Below are 13,417 nucleotides of genomic sequence, written 5' to 3'. Positions count from 1 at the left end.
TATTCATCCTTGCATACATGAACTAATTGGAAAAACAAAACTTTATATTTTCCATTAGGAGATACATTTCAATAAAATATTACTTTTTATGTCTAATAACTATCAAAATTTGCAAAGTATTTTTATAATTTTGATCAGTTGCTTATAACCAATAATTATAATGAAATTCAATCCAGAAGAAAATGTTGAAACTCTTTAAGCTTTATGGTTACAGGAAATAAAGACAATTTCAATTTCAATATATAATACACTTCTGTTACAAGAAAATATATTATGATCAATAAAAGACTTTCAAGTATAAAATATTTTACATTATCAGCATTTGGGGAGGAGTAAATGGAAATATAAATTAAAGGCTAACCAGGAACTATGTAAAATTTTTAGCTGTTAAAGAAAAGCTAGTTCATGCATTTTAAAATATTTTATTTTGTATTTTATTGTGAAAAATAATTTATATGCAAAAGATAATAAATTTCAAAGCACACCACAGCAATTAGTTATAGAACAGACTTCAGAGTCTGGGATGGGTTATAGCTTCACAATTTCAAGTTTTTCCTTCTAGCTTCTCCAAAACACTAGAGACTAAAAGAAATATCAATATAATGATTCAGCAGTCACAGTCATTTGTTAAATCCTATCTTCTCTGTTATAACTCCACTTTCTCCTTAGATCTTTTCCCCAATCTTTAATGGTATTTCAGCTATGCCCATTCTAACTTTTTCATGTTGGAAAGGGCTGTCAATAATATAGAATAGGGGAATGGAACTAGTTGATGTTCTGGAGAAGCTGGCCCCTCTGCATTTCAGGACTTATCTGGCCTAGGAACCCATCTGGAGGTTGTAGGTTTCTGGAAAGTAATCATAGTATATGGAACCTTTTTAGAATCTCAGGTAGAGCCCCAGGTGTTCTTTAAGATTGGCAGGAATGGTTTTGGTTAGGGTTAGGCAAACCAAGTTAATGCATTTTTAATGGCTGTTGTTAAGAATCAAATTGCTATCATTTAGTTTCCACTGGATGCATTTAAAGTAGTTTTCTGCAGTTTTATTTTAAAGGATCAATTATCATGCTAAACTGAAAATTGCATGTTTTGCTATTATTTAAATTCACGATAAGAAGGTATACTTCAACTTTAAAATATGCAAGGACTAAAATAATTTCTCAAAATTCTTTTAGGGAATACATACACAAAGATATTAGAATACTGCTTATTTAGAAGATCTCATCTATCTCACAGGAATTATTCAGTTAGCCTTTGCCTGCATCATTTACCCCCTTTGCCACCTCAAGAATAAAACTTTCTAAAAAAAAACTGATCTAATCATCCCATTTCCCTACTTAAAAATCTTTGACAGTCCCTTGTTAAAGCTAAAGAGACTTTATTTCCTGAGAACTCACTGAATGTATCCCAAACCTTAATCTACTTGATTTGATTATTTACCAACCAATGCTACTGGAATTAGTTGCTATACTTCAAGGAAGCAAGACAGGTCAGACTCTTTCAAAAGGCAAGTGAAGGAAGGAAGGGAAGGCAGAAGGAGGAAAGAAAGTGGGAACAAAGGAAGGATGAGCTGGGGTGTGTGTGGGGGGTTCCTGAAGTAAATTTTATTGTCATCGGCAAATCAGGTATGAAACTAAGGAATAATAATGCAGAAACATACAGAGCAAATCATTGCTGAACATAACATGCTGGAGCATATCTAAGCAAGGACAAGAAAAGAAAGTAAAATGGCAAGGTGAATGGTTTTACTTGCTCCTCATGCAAGGGAGTTGTGCTGGTTTGAAAGGACGTATGTCCCCTAGAAAAGCCATGTTTTAATCTAAATTCCATTTTGTAAAAGGCAGCAGAATAATCCCTATTCAATACTGTATGTTTGCAACTGTAATCAGATCATCTCTCTGGAGATGTGATTTAATCAAGAGTGGTTGTTAAGCTGTATTAGGTGATGCCATGTCTCCACCCATTTGGGTGGGTCTTGATAAATTTCTGGAGTCCTATAAAAGAGAAAACATTTTGGAGAATGAAGGAGATTCAGAGAAGGCCAGAGAAGAATGGCATAGCCACGAGAAGCAGAGAGTCCACTAGGCAGCGACCTTTGGAGATGAAGAAAGAAAATGCCTCCCAGGGAGCTTCATGAAACAGGAAGCCAGGAGAGAAAACTAGCAGATGATGCCTTGCTCGCCATGTGCCCTTCCAGCCGAGAGAGAAACTGTGACTGCGTTCGCCATGTGCCTTCTCACTTGAGAGAGAAACTCTGAACTTCATCAACCTTCTTGAACCAAGGTATCTTTCACTGGGTGCCTTTGATTGGACATTTCTATAGACTACTATGGACATTTTCTCAGCCTTAGAACTGTAAACTAGCAACTTTTTAAATTCCCCTTTTTAAAAGCCATTCTGTTTCTGGTATATTACATTCTGGCAGCTAGCAACCTAGAACAGGAGTGAAAATAAAAAATCATATCTTTAGTTTCTAGAATATCACATCAGTGGAGTTAGAACAATCTGTGAATTGTTATATGCAAATACTTATAATAATGCAAATGCTTATATGCAAATGCTCAACTCTTAAATAGGATGGTAAGAGGCAAATGAAATGAGGGTGCAATAACCAGGCCTGTAGGTATGCAATAGTTGAGGATCCTAAATACCAGATACCATAGTAGGCTCTTTATATGTTCTTTCTCTTATATACATACATACATGTATATATTCTAATTAATATAACTTCTTATATTAACATATTTGTAATAGATATAAAATGATTAATTCTCTATGATAGGTATTATAATCACCACTTTTCACATGAGAAAACTGGTGTGAAATGATCTGCTTGGATTCCCAAAACTATTAAATGGCAGGACCAGAATTTAATCGAGGTCTGTCTAATTCCTCAATCCATGCATTTACAGTCTGCAACTAGGAAGAGAAATAGCTAATGCACATGTTCAATAACGTCTGTCATTTGAGTTAATGGGAAAAGATTCTCCAACTAGGAAAACATAATGGGTAGTTCCATGGGTGGTGAGGACAGTACAGAGAGTACAGCACAATAGGGAACCCCTCTGGCTTTTCAGATCCTGGCTGACTGATTTTCGTAGCCATTTGGCTGGCTCCTGCATGCAAATCATAAACAGATGTGGGTATTATCGTCACCCAGGGAACTTCCTCATGCCTGCTTGCTTCCACTTATTCTGGATTTACTCTCATTAATCTACACCTAAACTCCTGGCACCTTATCCCCTACTTCGAAGTCGATATAGCAATCTTCAACCCCCAAATTTGGTGACTTATGAATTTCTGGTGTTCATACAAAATTTTGCTTCTGTTCTGTCTTTCAATCTTGACATTTTCCAAAGCTCACTCGGTCTGCTTCTGTTCTAATTCCCAGCCTTGTCGAAGGCTGTTTCTAATGAATAAATAGAAAGTCAACCTGTCAGCATTTCCGAGAGTTTCCGTCACATTGGGGTTTGGGCTTAGAGTAAGGGTTATAGGTTCTTGCCAAAATCAGGGAATAAATCCCCTTTTTTGAATTAATCCCGATTTTGGTCATTTTAAAGTAAAAAAATAGTAAAGTTTCAGAACACCGTGAGACCTGAGCTCAGTCAAAGTTATTCTGTGACTCTTACTCTCTACTCAAAGCAACGTTACAGAACATTCTGATACTACTACCTTCTTTTTAGCTCTGTATGAAAAATTTTTTTCTTTTGCTTGAATTTCTGAGCACTCTTTGTGAGAATGGCGGGCAAACCAGAAGTAAGTGGGTATCTACTTCAAGGGAAAGATGTCCTGATCTGTTTGAATAATTTCTCCTGGGCAGAAATGATTGTATGAGTTGACTCCACCATAACTCTGTTAACCTCAGTTGAAGAGAGACCAGTGGACAGGCCAATTCTCTCTTCTTTAGGAGCAAAATTAAACACCACGCTGAAGGGGTGCAAGGATAGTTCAGTGGTAGAACACTCGTCTGCCACGCAGGAGACCTGGGTTCGATTGCCAGCCCAGGCACTTCCCAAACAAAGAAATAAGCAACCAAAAGAAAGAAAAAACAAACAAACAAAAATTGAACAAATGGTGCTGCAATAATGGGATACTTACTTGGAAAAAGAATGAAATGTGACCCTGCCATATAGCATACAAAAAAAAAAAAACAAAACAAACAAAAAAAAAACCCAAGCTGTTCACAATGTTTGTGTTTCTTTTGGTTTTTAGGAAGTTTATATTTATGTTCTTACTGGTTACATTTACACAATTTTTTTTTAATAATAACTGTAGGCCCCCTTTACTTTGCTATCTAAGTGGTTTGCCAGCTTTAAATGAAAACTTGTTTTTTCTTGATGAGCTTATTCCGCTTTCCCCTTTCTACTCCTATTTTTTCTTTCTCTGTGTTCATTCTACTTTGTTACAGCATAGAACAATTATAAATTATTCTCTCAGACTGGTCCCCATCTTTATTTATTTTTAGATAGACAATTAAATCTATGCCATGCTCACCACTGGTAGTTTTTTGCCTGTTTCCCTATCATATCTTGATTATTGGATAAAGCCCCCCCTTCTGGAAGATTCTTTAGGAAGAGCTTACAAATACAGTATCCTTGAGTTTATGTTTAAAACTGCTTTTCTAAGGACTAGATACTTAATGAGCAGCTCAGCTTTTTTCCTATTTTTTTGAAAGTATTGCTCAGCTTTCTATGTTGCTGCTGAAAGTCTAATACCAACTGGATTTTTGTTCTTTTGCTAAGTGACCTAGATTTTTACCTGGAGCCCCCATATTGTCATTTAATTTTTCAAGTCTGTTTTGTTAGCACAGGGCTCAGAGTCGGACAGTATAGTTCAGTTTTCCCCAGAACATGTTAGATCCTATCAATATATTCTCTTATATTGGATTTTTTCCCTATCTTCTGCATGTCTCACTTTTTCTCTAATCCTTTCAGCACTTCAATTTTCTTTTTCATTTTTTAGGCTGTTTCAGTTTTTCTCTTCAAGGTCCTTTATTATATTTTTCATTTAAATCTATTCTTCTTTTTATATCGAGTAATTAAAACTTCATTTTCTAGGATCATTTTCTTTTCCCTGAGTTTATATCTTAATTTAGGTCAACTTTGATTTAAAATGTTTGAAATGTTCTTTAAATGACCTCCAAAAGCTACTTTAATGGAATTAAATTTATGATAGAGCCTTGTGCTACAGTTTTCTTCTTCTTTATAGGTTCCTTAAAAATCAGCTTTATTCTGATACCAAAACCAGACAAAGGCATCACAAGAAAAGAAAACTACAGACCACTATCTTGTATGAATATGGATGCAAAAATCCTCAATAAAATATTACCAAACCAAAATCTAGTAACATATGAAAAGATTTATTTACCATGACCAAGTAGATTTATCCCCATAATGGAAGGTTGCTTCAATATACAAAAATCAAACAATATAATACACCATATTAACAGAATAAAGGTTTAAAACTACATGATCATATCAACAGATGCAGAAGAAGTATCTGAAAATATCCAATACATTTTTTTATAAAAGCACTTTCATAAAAATAGAAATAGAAGGGAGCTTCCTTAACATAATGAAGGCCATACATGGAAAAACTCACAGCAAACATCATTTTTAATTCTGAAAGATGGAAAGCCTTCCTTCTTAGATCAGGAACAAAGCAAGGATGTCCACTCTCGACACTGATTCCACGCTGAACTGAAGGTTCTAACCAGGGCGATTACAAAGAAAAAGAGATAAAAGACAGTCAAATTGAAAGAAACAAGTAAAGCTATCTCTATTTGTAGGTGATATGATCTAATATACACAAAACCCTAAAGAACCCACAAGAAAACTATTAGATCCAATAAACAAATTCAGCAAGTTTTCAGGATACAAGCTCAATTGAACAAATCCAGTTACATTTCTACACAATGGTAATGAACAATCTGAAAGTAAAATTAAGGAACAAAAATCCATTTACAATAGCATCAAAAAGGAATAAAATACCTAGGAATAAATTTAACCAAAAGTTTAGGACTTTTTACACCTAAAATTTCAAAACTTAGTTGAAAGACATTAAAGACAATTAAGTAAGTAGAAAGATATCCCATGTTCTTGGATTGGAAGACAATAATATTTATATGGCACCGCTCCCCAAATTGATGTGCGGGTTCAATGCAATTGTTGTCAAAATTCCAACTGGCTTTTTGTTTGCTGAAATGGACATGCTAATCCTAAAATTCATGGAAATGTTAAAACACTTATTAAAGAAAAAAAAAAGTTGGAGGACTCACACTTCCTGATTCCAAAATTTACTAGAAAGCTAAAGTAAACAAAACAGTGCTGTACTGGCATAAAGATAGGCATATCGATCAATGGAATAGAATTCAGGATTCAGAAATAAACTTCTACATCTTATGGTTAATTGACTTTCATCAGGAGACCAGGACCACTCAGTGGGGAATATAAGAGTCTCTTCAACAAATGGTTCTGGAGCAACTGGATATCCTATAAATAAAACACGAATCCAAAAATGAATTTGGACACCTACTTCACACTACATACAAAAACTAACGAAATACAGTTCAAAGACCTAAGTGTAAAAGCTAAAGCTATAAAAATTTCAGAAGAAAACAATAGGCGTAAATTTTCACGACCTTGGTCTGGCTGATGGATTCTTAGATATGTCACCCAAAGCACAAGCAACCAAAGAAAAAAATAAACTGGAATTCATCAAAATTAAAACCCTTTCTACATCAAACAATATTATCAACAGAGTGAAGACAACCCATGAAGTGGAAAAACATATTTGTGAATCCTATTATCGGATACATATCTCATATTTAGAATACATAACTGAAGATTACATACATTTATATATATCAATATATTTATAGCTCAATAATAAAAAACAATCCAATTAAAAAATGGGCAAAAGATTTGAATTGGCATTTCTCCAGAGAAGGCATACAAATGGCCAACAAGCACATAAAAAGATGCTCAACATCATTAGTCTTTAGGGAAATGCAAATCAAAATCACAATGAGATACCACTTCACATTCCTTAGGATGGCTCTAACCAAAAATGGTTAAATATGGAGAAAATGGAGCCCTCATGCACTGCATGTGGAAATAAAAAATGGTGCACACACTTTGGAAAACAGTACAGAAATTCCTCACGAGGTTAAACATAGAGTTGAACACATGACCTGGAAATGCCACTCCTCGGCATATTGCCCCCCAAATTGAAAACATATGCTCATGCAAAAACTTGCATGTGAATATTCATTGCAGCATTATTCATCATAGCCAAAAAGAGGAAGCAACCCATATGTCCATCAGTTTATGAATGGATAAACAAAATGTGGTATACCCTTAAAATGGAGTATTATTCAATCATAAAAAAGTATAGAGTACTGCTACAAACAACAACATGGATAAACCTTGAAAACATTTTGCTAAGTGAAGGAAACTAAATTCAAAAGGCAATTATTTGGGTGATTCCATTTATAGGAAATGTCCATATTAGGCAAATCTGTTGAGACAGAAAATATATAAGTTGTTGCCAGGTGGTGGAGGGAGGTGAGAATGGGGAGTGACTGCTAAAAGATGTGGCATTTCTTTTTTGGGGATGATGAACAGGATAATGGTGATGGTTGTATAAACTAGTGAAAATACTAATATACATTGCAAAGGGATCAACACAGCAGCAGAGAACCTCAGGGAGTTCTGAATTTCTTCCAGTGTGGCCAAAAGGTGGGATGTGGAGAAGGAGGCCACGATGTGGTTGGAAAGGTGATGTCAAACTACAAGGGAATTTGAAAGAGCTATGATTTTAAGGAAGCATCCATAATCAAATATACATTTCACCCAGGTTTATACACAGAGGGCAGACCACAAAAAGATACCTCACATTAGGCCTAATATGTTATTCCCTTACTCAAAAGTTTATGGCAAAATATCCATAGCCAGTAAAAAAATACAGGTGGGTTTGATACTAAAATAGCTTGCTCAAACAAAAAAGTAAAAAGAAAAAAAAAAATCGCGTGTTCATTGTCTCTGCTGTATAGTATTCCATTTTATGAATCCACCATTATTTATTCCCTTTACTGTCAATAGACATTTAGGTTATTTTCAGGGTTTTTTTGTGTGTGTGCTTATGAACAATGCATTTGTGTACATCTCTTTTGGAATTCAACATATACACATTGGGGAAAAAAAAAAAAAGACCCTGAATATTAGTGGAGGGAATCACTCTTAAATATTGGGAAGAGCCAGGAATTGATTGGGGGCTTGGTTCTTGTGCCATATCCTGTTAAATTAACAGAAGATTGTTTTGTAAGGTAGCCCAAGGTCAGAAGGAAATGAATGTTTTTTCAGTTACGCAGGGGGAAAGGCAAGTCTAAGATATATCTGACTTTCTCTTGGGTAGTCAAACAAAAACTTTGGAATAAGGTGAATATGCATACACGCCATATATTTTGATTAAGTGAGCCTTAATAAAATCTTAAATATGGTCCATAATCTTAGTTATGAGTTTACAGTTTAGATGTAGGGACCTTCAGATAAAAATCATAAGGCCACCTTTACCTAATCGAATAAAAAGTAGAATTTCTTAGCAAAATAAAATTTTCTGGTCTTCCAAGAAACACCTATACTTCATTTCTTCATGGATTTATCCGCTGATTTGTCAAATTTCCCAAATTTAAAAAAAATATCTGTGGCCTATTAATTGCTCAAGCACATCTTTCCTTGTAGGTACCTGCAGGTGCCACCTGGTGGCCAGGACGAAGAACTTCAGGCTTAAATGCCTTAAGCTTTTAGAAAGGTCTGGTTCTACCATTTTTATTTGCCCACACAGTCCTGGAATGAAAAGTGAACAAAATAAGGGGACTTGCTAATAAATATCTCCACTTACACTTACTTTCTTGTGTCCCAGTGGTGGCCAGAGAGACTCGAAAATTCAGTGAAAAATTCTGCCCAAACTTTTAAACGTTCAAAGTCTCACAGCCACTGCTCAGGGTTAGGCTGACCTAACCTGTGTTACACTCACCTAGATGATTGTTTTGTCTGTTCTAATATAACTATAAGGGTAATCCACACTTGTAAAAGAAAATTGAAGGGTGCGAGGGGAGTTCAATGGTAGAATTCTCGCCTGCCATGTGGGAGACCCGGTTCGATTCCCCGCCCAGGTACTTCCCAAAACAAACAAACAAACAAAGAAAAAGCAAACAAAAATTCAACAAACAGTGCTGCAATAACAGGACACTCACGTGGAGAAAGAATGAAATGTGACCCTGTCATAATGGCATACCAAAAAAAAAAAAAGAAAGAAAAGAAAAGAACATTGAATAATACCGACATATAGAAAGGAATAAGTGAAATTTCCTCATCCTTCCTCTCCTCCATCCCAAATATCCAATCCCATAAATGAGAAACCTCTGTTCATTGTCCAGGAATGTTTTGGGCAGCAGAGCTTGCTGGAGGTTTCTTTACACTAAATGGTAGAAACCTGGAAAAAAGAATACACCACCTGCCACATGGCTTCATTTGTAAAAACCAGCTTCAATTAAATCTAAAACACTTAACCCCATCACCACCATGAACTTCTCAAAATTCCAAAATTTGTAACCTTCGAGTCCAACGTTTGAAGAAACACCAAATCTGAAACTTCTTGCTGGCTGAAATGGCACCATTTCAAAAATATACAGAAAGCATATAAGACATGTTTTCACCGTCACCACCACAATCTTTTACTGATTTATCACACCCTTGTGGAGACTTTCCTGCCACTGGTGTAAAAGTATGAAAACTCAGAGAGAATCAATGATCAAATCAGACTTCTTCTGGGCCCGGAGATACATGCGTCTCTGTAAACTGCACTATTTAGCCTACTTATAAAATTCTCCCCTTTTACTGCATAAACACCGTTCACTAGATTGTGGTTTTAGGGTGAGGATGATACTTTCTCCCCGATCCATTACCATGTCATCATCCATTGATGTCTCTTAAAGCCAGTGAGCTTACGTCACAGTCATTCCTGTGACCCACTCCTGATATCTCTCACGTCCTAAGTTCAAGCTAGACCGTGCTCCACTCTCCCTGGACTTTTCAGAGTACAATCTGAGAAGTCGAAGAGCATCGGGAGTGGATTTACGGAGATGGGTTTCATCTGTGTGTTGATCAGCATCTTCACGCAGGCAATGAACATCTAGCATGCACCTCACCTGCTGCTTGGCATTAAAAATGAAGGACACTGTGGTAGTTAGGTTCAGGTGTCAACTTGGCCAGGTGAAGGCACCTAGTTCTGTAGCTGTGGACGTGAGCCAGTGGTACATGCACCTCATCTGTTGCTCGTTACATCTGCAGTCGGCTAGGAGGCGTGTCTGCTGCAATGAGTGACGTTTGACTTTATTGGCTGGTGTTTAAATGAGAGACTGCAATGTAGCACAACCCAAGCAGCTCAGCATACCTCATCTCAGCACTCGCAGCTCAGCCCAGGCCTCTGGAGATGCAGAAAGAAATCACCCCGGGGAAAGTGGTTGGAACCCAGAGGCCTGGAGAGAAGGCCAGTAGAGACCATCCTGTGCCTTTCCACGTAAGAAAGAACCTCAGTGGAAAGTTAGCTGCCTTCCCTCTGAAGAACTAATGAAATAAATCCCCTTTTTATTAAAAGCCAAGCCGTCTGTGGTGTGTTGCATTCTGGCAGCTAGCAAACTAGAACAGACTCCAACTTCCAGCCTTTACAGGACTATTGTAATGGGGAAGATGAAAGAGAAACAGGTGTTTAAAATCCAGTGCCAAGAGCAATGACTGCCATATACCCGGTGTTAATGGAAGCCCCCAAATGGTCACTCAACGCATAGGCGGGCTGGGAGATGAATGGAGTGGTGTGTGAGGTTCCAGGAGGGAGGGGCTCCAGGCAGAGTCTTAAAGGTGAATAGTGTTTAACCAGGTGAGGAGGAGAGAGAGATGAACTGTAGACAGAGCAGAGAGAAGGCCTCAAGTTTTTCTCTGCAAACAGCTGTAACTATTAAGAAAGACAGGAATGGTTTTTCCTTTGGGACATATCCTTGTGATCATTCTGCCAAGCTCCTAAAAGATAAGAAACTCAAATAGTATTTGAAATGTCATTCATTTTACTGTGTCTGCCAGTGCACATAATACTTCATTTATCCCACAAAGGCAAAAAAAAAAAAAAAAAGCATAAACTCACCATTGTTCCAAATTCTGATTGGGGAACAAATCTTAGACTATTTGTCATTAAAAGAATAGTTGGGATTTAGGCATGATGAGAAGGAAAAAGACTAGTCATTAATTCATCTTCTTTGTACAATGTCTAGTGCTATCTTTGATTTTAAGGTAAATCGATACGGGGAAGATGTGAAGATTTTATCTCTAGTAACCTCAAAGAGAAGCTCATTTGTCAAACTCATACAGGATGATTAAGTCAAATGGACAAAGCCATAGGTTCACAGGACAAGCTGACCTTACCCAGGGGGGGATTTGTAGGGTGGTAACTATTTGATCCCAATGATCCATCCAAAAGAATTTTCAGGTGATGAAAAGACCCTTTATAATGAAAATGAGTTCAGAAAGTGAGAAAAAAAGACAGTGTATCTTTAGGAAAGTAAAGCCAGGCATGTAATTTTATAAGGAATATGGTAAATGCCATGTTAATAGAAGGTACAGACATTCCTTTGGTAGACGGGATTGTGTTGTGTTCACAAGAAAAATGGAAAACCGATTAAAGCAGAGAGTCACTAAATGTGAGGGATCTACACAGCTCCGGAAAGCCCATCTGAACTCCCAATAAGGAACACAGATTTCCTTCTTTTGAGACAATGCCTAGAATATCGTTCAATATATTGCCAATGCATTTTTACCTCGTCTTCTTGTGTGCTGATTATTTCCCCATTGGGCAGCAGCCCCGCTGGAAAGAGGGCTCAGCAAAATTCAAACATAAAGTCAAACTCTGGGCTTTCGAGGGAGGAGGCACAGTGCATTGGAGGGACTACAGTAGAATTATACACGAGTCCCTGAGATGGTACCCTGTGCCCTCACATCCCTTTCCATCTGCAGCAACCATAGAGAATAGAGTGTTCTAACAGACTGAAATTATCTCCAACAATCAATGGGGGGGAAAAAAAGGGATAAAAATGCAAATTAAGTGCATTTATAAAACCTATTCCCAATCAGATAGCAAAATATAGGATAAAACTATAATGGATTTTTTAAAAGTGTGATATTGGCCAAGAATAGACAACTAGATCAACGGAATGGACCAGAATACACATAACACGCAAACACACATCTATGATACACAGTCATTTCACTTCAATGAGGAAAAAAAAGCCAGGTTATTCCACACAAGGTGTTGATACCAGTGAATCTACTTGGGAAAGCACAATGAAGTAAGATCTTTACTGCACCCATATATGATTTCTGATTAATTAAAGTGATAAACACAAAATAATCACAAAAACATGTAGAATATATGAAAGAATATGTTTTACCTTTGGTGGTAAGGGACGTCTATTTAAGCAAGATGCAAAACACTTCTCTGTGATCAAAGATATCTTAAGCCACGTTACAAGATAAAACTGACTTAGAACAAAATATTAGTAACATGCAAAATGAAAAAAATCAGTAACCAGAATTTATAAAGAGTTCCTGTAAGTTGGTAAGAAAAAGGCAAATAATCCAATAACGAATGTTGAGAGAATATGAATGAACAATTTAAAAAATAAGAAATACAAATGATTAATAAAAAATGGTAAGGCCCAATAATAGCCAGAAAAATGCGAATTAATAATGAGATGTCATTTTTTAAATGTGTTAGATTGGAAAACAAAAGACTGTTGACATCCACTTTTGACTAAGGTCTGGGGAGATGCTGGAAGCTCTGTTGGTGGGAGAACGAATGTCGATACTACATAAAGGAAGGAGCAACCTTTACATTTTAAATGGAAAATACTCATATTCTATGATCTAAAAATCTTGCTTTGAGATGTGCTTCTTGTAGAGATTCCCAAACATCTGCAAGAAGAGGGGTTACAGATGCTTATTGCAGCACTGCTTGTAATACCAAAAAAAAGAGAAAACACCTAACGCTCACCAGGAGAGGAAAGGGTAATTAAATATGCTGCTTAGTTCTAGACAATAGAACATTATGAAGCATTTAAAAGGAATGAGCTCTGTTTCTGCTGACATGGAAAGCTCTCCAAGAATATTTCCCAGACTAGAATAACAGGAGTCTCTTTATTGAAAGACCTACCAAGGACCCATTGTGGTAAATGGGAAAGGCCCTGCTGCGACACATCGCTGTGAAATGACAAATCTGTTTTCTCTCCTCCCTCCTTCTGAAGGTCCTATTAGATATTTTCCCCATTTAGGTTTGTTCTCAGCTACTAGGTTTATTTCCTATTTTTTCAAA

This window comes from Tamandua tetradactyla, chromosome 26 (genome assembly GCF_023851605.1).
Source record: "Tamandua tetradactyla isolate mTamTet1 chromosome 26, mTamTet1.pri, whole genome shotgun sequence".
NCBI lineage: Eukaryota > Metazoa > Chordata > Mammalia > Pilosa > Myrmecophagidae > Tamandua > Tamandua tetradactyla.
Note: the sequence above shows the minus strand (reverse complement) of the source record.